Below are 6,532 nucleotides of genomic sequence, written 5' to 3'. Positions count from 1 at the left end.
CCCTCTCCAGCATCTCAGCTCCAATACCCATCCACACTTATTGCCAACAGGGACTGAGCTCACCAGGAAATGTTCTGCATCGCCCTGACCTCTGCAAAAAACGTACAGCAGCTATTACTGGAACATGGCACGCGAACATTTAGTGTAGATTCTGACCTGAGGGCAATGTATAGCCCGTAGGGCCTCAGCAGTTTTCTGAGCTCTCTTACAGGATATGTCTGCAAGAAGCAAACCCAAGTACACGTACGCGTATGCAGTGAAGGCTCCGCTCTTATCAGACCCCTCCCAGTCCGCTCCTGCTTTTAGCAGGTCACTGCCCCAAGTGACCTCCAGCACGTTGCACTTGCCAATAAAACACAATAGCCTGAAACTGGAAATACCTCGGGTCTAGCGTACAACAGGACACTCGCTGACTGTGTCAGTGCTCCAAGTGAGCAGCTTAATGGGGAGGGAAAAACACGGTGATTAATTACAGCTGGAGAAAACACCTTGGTACAGCAGACAGACAACACTCACTCTTATTCAGAAACTTGAGGTTACAGTTCAGGACTGCACACGTGGAAAGTATTTAAGGAAAAAAAGCTGAAATGCGGTTTAATTGGCGACCTCTCACCCACAGCCCGAGCAGCCGGCCACAGGCTGGAGGCAGCGGGCGAGAGCCTCAGCCCCGCGTCCCCAGCCCGGGCCGGCAGCTTCCCGGGCAAACCAGCCTCTGCGCTCACGTCTTGCTGGCGCTCTACAGCTCGCTTTGTCTCTGGTTCCTTTCCGATCCTCCACCAGCCACCCTTCCTCCATCCCACCCGTTCTCCTCACCCCCCTCCTCCCGAGTCCCACGAGGGGAGAGCCCCAAAACGCCCCCCAGGGACGGGGCCGTCACCTCCCCGGGCACGGCGCAGCGGGCGGCCGCCCGGCCGGCTTCCCCGAGCGGGCAGGGGGCCGGCTGTGCCCGGGCTGCCCCCAAGCTGTGCCCGGGCTGTGCCCGGGCTGCCCCCAGGCTGTGCCCGGGCTGCCCCAGCCCAGCAGCCGGAGGTGCCGCGGAGCTGCCCGCAGCGCACCCGCCCGAGGCTCTCCCCCGGCGCTTCGGGAGGCAGCGCCGAGCCCCCAGGGGCCGCAGCGAGCCGGGGCAGCCGCAGCTCGGGGCCGGGGCCGGGGCCGGGGCCGTGGGGAGGGAAGGAAAGGGGCGAAGGGGCAGAAGCGAAGCGGCCGCGTCCCTACCCGGCTCCGCTGGCGGCGGCTCCCGCAGGCTCGCACCGACAGGGCGGGCACGGCCCGGCCCACCGGGGGCGGCTCGGCTCGGCACGGCTCGGCTCAGCCCTCTCCTCCTCCCACTCCTCCCCCTGCAGGCCCGGCCCGAGCGGCATCTGGAGGCGGCCGGCTCCTCGCAGGTCGAAGCCGGGCACCCGGCACTTGCCCCCCGGGCGTTTCTCACCTCGCGTCGTTGCCCCGGCCCCGAGCTGCGCGGCCCCGGGAAGGGCAACAACAGCCCGCGGGGATCGCCACCAGCACAGAGCTTCGTACTGCTTCCCCCGATGTACTCGTGACCTCTCCTCAACAACTGCCTTCTTAAGGGAAAAATAATATATCCTGCTGGTTTCTTCCAGCAGCGATGAGCCAGCAATCGCTTCTGTGTCTGGAAGTGGTTGCTTAATAATCTAAATACAGACACCCATCCTAACAGCTATATAAATCCAGAGCAGCTGTGATGAAAACCCTACAAGCAGCTGGGAAGGAACAAGTAGGAGAGACAATTCTGTTCCAGACTTCATCAAGTGTCTTGCACTTCAGTCTGTCTCAGAGACTTCTGGTGCTTTGGAGTTTATATCCATAGCAAAATTCATGGATTTTGACTGAGGTGTCTCTCCAGGACTGACTCTTGGCAGCATTTTTCCAGCAGCTTTTGTGGCATCTGTAGGTTAAACCATGCTCTGAAAGCACACTGCTTCCTTTCGACACCCTGGTATGAAACAGAACAATTCACCTATACCAAGGGAGCTCGCGTGCCAAGTTAAAGGCAGAGAACAACCAGCAGTGAAGGTGCTGCTGGCTCTCGTTTTCAGCCAGATGTTCCTACGGCAGATCCTAATCCAGACATCCCATTCCCACCTACAGGACATGGACAAGACTTCCCTGCTTCCACCCTCCTCCGTCCTTGTGCAGACGGTGCTCTCTTAGTGGGGGCTGTAGGGCAGGCACCGAGCACAGCTGCGGCACCAAAGCGGGGCCTGGAAAGGTGGAAATAAGCACTCACCTGCTGGGGGACAAGGCTGACTCCCTCCGTTGTGTTTTCTCTTGCCTGTGAAAGTGAAGAAATCTTTGAACGTCCACTAGCACAGCTGGTCTTTTCAGGCTGCAGGCAGCTCATCTGCCCAGCACACTAAGCTCCTGACCACACGTTTCCTCTTGCCTCATTGTCAGTTATCAGCTCATTTAGTATTCTTCTGATACAACAATCCTATGCCTCTCCCTCACCAGTTCCAAGTATCCTTTGTATTCTCATCACTATCTATCACTGCCTTCTATTCTTCTTGCTTTTTCTTTTTACTCTCATTAGACACCTTGAGGAGGGCAATTTTCCTGGAAGGCAGCTTACTGAAATTGACCTTGTCTCATTATCTGAGCAAGGCCCCAGGAGCTATTTACATATTTTCCTGATAAGAAATGAGAATGTCCTGATGATCCTCTGAAATCGACAAGGAATTGCCTTAGTGTTGTTCAGTGTTTCTTGCTTGTCTGCACTTGCCTAATTCTCATCATGTAACAGTACTGAGTACAGTTACAATATTGTTATAACACTGTTTGAAGGAAAAAGCAGTATCATGCTCTTGAATTTAAGCACTGAGGACATGTTGTCAATACCTAGCACTTATAGATTATATAAATTTGGAAGGAAGAATTTTCATACAGATTTTTAGTTAATTTCTGCCTGTTAGGTTACAGCTGCATCCCATTTTTAAATATTTTTTTCATGCAACCATTAAGGCAAAAAAAATAAACTACAATTGCTTACATGTATTTTTTTTTAAAGATTGATATTTTCTTTTATGAACATTGCTTCAAAGACCTGGAATCCTGCAAGAAAACCCAATGCAAACACCCCTCTCTCTCTCCACATGTTACAACCAGCTTCTGGCAGCAGCACCGAGAGCTCCCCACGGCCAGCACAGGGTGACTGCCTGCACGGGGCTCGGCAGCGCTCGGCTTTCTGCCTTCATGGGGGCAGAGAAGTCAGTGGGAGCAGTAGCCCTCAGGCAGTGGGGAGAGCCAAGACCAAGCTGTGGGCAGAGCAGGGGGTCTGAGCCACACAGCCCTCCTGGCAGCCACGTGTCCTGGGCAGGGAAACACAGGGCAAGTGGGCCTGTTACTCCCAAATGCTTGCCTTGTGTGAGGGGATCTTTGCCCTTTACAGCTTTGGTCAGCAGTCTGTCCTTAACAGTCCCACTCATCCTGTCCATGGCATTCACCTGGGGCAGGCCCCTCAGATCTTACTGCAAGCAGGTTGAAGGGAGATCTTCGAATTTATGGTTCCTCTAACCATTGAAGTCAAATCCTGCTGTGGGCATTTCCTGAATTTGGAAAGGCTTATCTAGATGCTATCTGAACACAAGACTGACTTAAAAGCTCTACGGATACATCATTAAGATGAGAAACACCTACACAGATGATCAGATGGCAAGCTTCCTGCCAAGGAGCAAATTCCACCATCCTGACCCAGATGAGCTGTCCCTAACACAGCACTTCAAAGACTGTAAAGCAGATGCCTAGAACATACAACTCCACACGTCCTTCTGCAGCTGTACCAAATCTGTCCTCATGTGTGAAAATCCTTCTGAACTTGGGTTTTGCACAGATGCACTCGTTCATTTCCTGGCAAGCTGCTGATGGAAATGGTGTGAGTTCTGTGCAGTTCTATGTGCAACACTTCATTCAACTGAACATTGCTGAGCTGTTTCCTTATCTGGCTATACCCAACTTGAGCGGTGCTGGAACCAGAATAGAAAACTGCACAGAACAGAGCAGGGGTACCTGAGGTAGTGGGGAGGCATCCTCTGTTACAGGTGCAGGATAGCGCCCACCCTCAAGGTCTCTCTGTCAGCAAGGTTGACAAAAGCATTTCTGGGCGCTGGCGCTGCTGGAAGGCAGGTGCTCACCTCCTGCCTATGCGAAAAGGAAGGGCTGGCTTAAGGGAGCCCTAGAAGCTGGCCTTAACCCCCAGCATCAACTGTGCCAGCTGCTCCCTCTGAACAGTAGCTGGGGTGCAAGCCACAAGGCTAGGGTAGCACAGCTGCCCACTTGGGGACCCTGGGAAACAGGCAGCAGGGCCAACAGATGCATGAGGGACACATGGGCTGCGTGGCTCCTAGGCAGGTTGCAAGTACTGAGGAAAGCGATGTTTCAATGCATTAGGTACTGCACAAGCATGTCATAAATAATCGCCCCTGTACCATGGACATCACAGGCTGAAAGGAAGACTTGCACTCACAGCCCCATCCATTAACAGCCTTGACCTTGACAGGGTCCTGAAAACAGGGCTGCGGAGGAACGAAGCAGCAGAACATTTGCAAGTAGCCGCATTCAAGCAGAAAGACAGCCCTCCGGCACGTCCAACCCAGGACAGCCGACTGCTGCACAGTTCTGCCACGCTGCGCAGCCAAGCGCGGTACCTCTGGGAGGGCAGCTCATGCAGGGCTGTCTAGAGCAGCCGCTCACCTCTCCCTGACCCTGCGGCTCAGTCAAGCAGCACGGGGAATTTGAAAACACGCTGTACTTGTGCTGCTGAAAGAGCCAGCCGGCTTACTCACCTGCGAGCTTTCTGTGCGCGGCGCCCAGGCTGTTCCACCATCAGCAGCTTTGTGATGTAAAATGGCACTCATCCTGACAGCCCATAACAAGGTGGGATTTTTTTCCCCCTGCAAAAACACAAAGACACTCGTGGGGTTTCCTTTAACACAGTCATTGCCTGCAAAGTCACTGTAATGCTTTCTGTATTCCCTGGGATATTTTTCCACTTGTTCATTATAAGATCTAGCAACTGCTACAGAATAGCAAGGATTGTAATAATAGCATTACACATTAAGGATGGCTTTAATTACGTGTACAATATCTATGTAAATGCCAGATAGCATCTTCCGCATGAAAGGCAGGGTTGGTTTGTTTGCCTCTTATCCTTGCAGTATGGAATCTTATTGCTTCTTATGATGTAATATTCATTTGGTTAGACTTAATTATGTAAGCTAGTAATTAAATTAACCTTGCTTAAATTAAAGAGAAATACTTTGATACAGTTTTTTTCTATCATGGTGGCTCCTAAAATATCTCCATCAGGACCAGATCCCTATTGTTGAAGGAGCTGTAAAAAAGACACACAGGGAAAACAGGTCCAGGCAACCCCATGTGCCTGATAATGAGAGGAAGGCACTGATGAATGACATGTGCCCAGCAGCTCTGGAAATGAAGTGCAGGTGTCTGTTTAGGTACCCAAAAGCAAAAGTTGTTCTCAATGCGATACCAGTTTGAAAACCTTGGCCTGAATGTCACGCCCAGCATTACACCATAACTCACTCAGTGCAGCTCTTCCAGGTGTTTTGTTTAGCAATTTTAGCCTGGTTGAATAAATCCCCAAAATGTTCATAGTGACAATGCTCCCCTGAAATCCAAGTCACAGAGAAGTGAGGTAGCTTAGCCAAGGTCATGGCTAACTCTGTGGTTTACCCTTAACTGTTCTGCTGTCATAACTGCACCAAGCAGTCATTAGACTCCTGTTTGAGTACAGGTAAACAGATCAGGCCCTTGCTGAGTCACTGGCACAGTCAGAACTCCGACATCCTGCCATGAATAGCAATGCTTAAGGCACAAGCCAAAAGGGAATGGAAGTCTTCAGCTGCTCCAGAGAAATAGCTTCCACTAATGTAGTCTGGCCAGCCAGGCTTGACTGTGTGGTTTGAGTGAGAAAACAAATGTTACCTCCAGATTAAACGCAGAAGTCACAGAATAAAACTGCATGATTATGACTACTCCAGAATACCGCACATATAAGGTACAATGTCACAGGCACACTGGAGAAGTGAAACCAATCCCACAGACTGCCAGGACAAGGGTTCCCAACACAGCTTCAGCTTAGTCCTCCTCTACACACACAGCATGGCACAGCCTTGATTTCTTATTTCCCCTGTGTAAACTGATCAGTGAAGCTTGATCCCAAACTCTTCCTTGTAACTCTCAGGAGGAGGTTGCTCCCAGACTCTCTCCTCCAGATGAGCAACAAGGGAAACATTCAGTGTGGGCCAGGAGAACACAATCTGGCAGGGAGTTACACAAGCGTTTGCTGAGACAGCACTGGAATGTCAGCAAACAGGATCTTTGGGTCTAACCCCAGCTCTGGAGGCAGCAAGCAGCTTAAGTCATCATAAACACCAGGCCCAATCACACCAGCAGGTAGATTTGTTTTGAAAAGCAGATGAACCTCACTGCTTTAAAAGCCATGGTTCTGTTCCCAGCTCCGCATGCGGCCCACTTGCTAGACTAGCTGCAAAAT

At 51.6% G+C, this 6,532-nt stretch overlaps 1 long non-coding RNA gene across 1 annotated transcript; it reads right to left on the bottom strand.

Moving 5' to 3' along the window:
* Positions 1-1,769: 1,769 nt before the first annotated feature.
* On the bottom strand, positions 1,770-4,818 carry LOC309881321. Its single transcript, XR_014318113.1, has 3 exons — positions 4,800-4,818; positions 2,249-2,293; positions 1,770-1,954 (listed from the first exon to the last, which is right to left on the bottom strand). It is a non-coding gene; the product is annotated as an uncharacterized lncRNA (long non-coding RNA).
* Positions 4,819-6,532: the final 1,714 nt, after the last annotated feature.

The sequence above is a fragment of the Aythya marila genome, assembly GCF_965140915.1.
Source record: "Aythya marila genome assembly, chromosome: 9".
Taxonomy (NCBI): Eukaryota; Metazoa; Chordata; class Aves; order Anseriformes; family Anatidae; genus Aythya; species Aythya marila.
The sequence above is the reverse complement of the archived record's forward strand: the minus strand, read 5'-3'. Positions and strand labels throughout refer to the sequence as shown.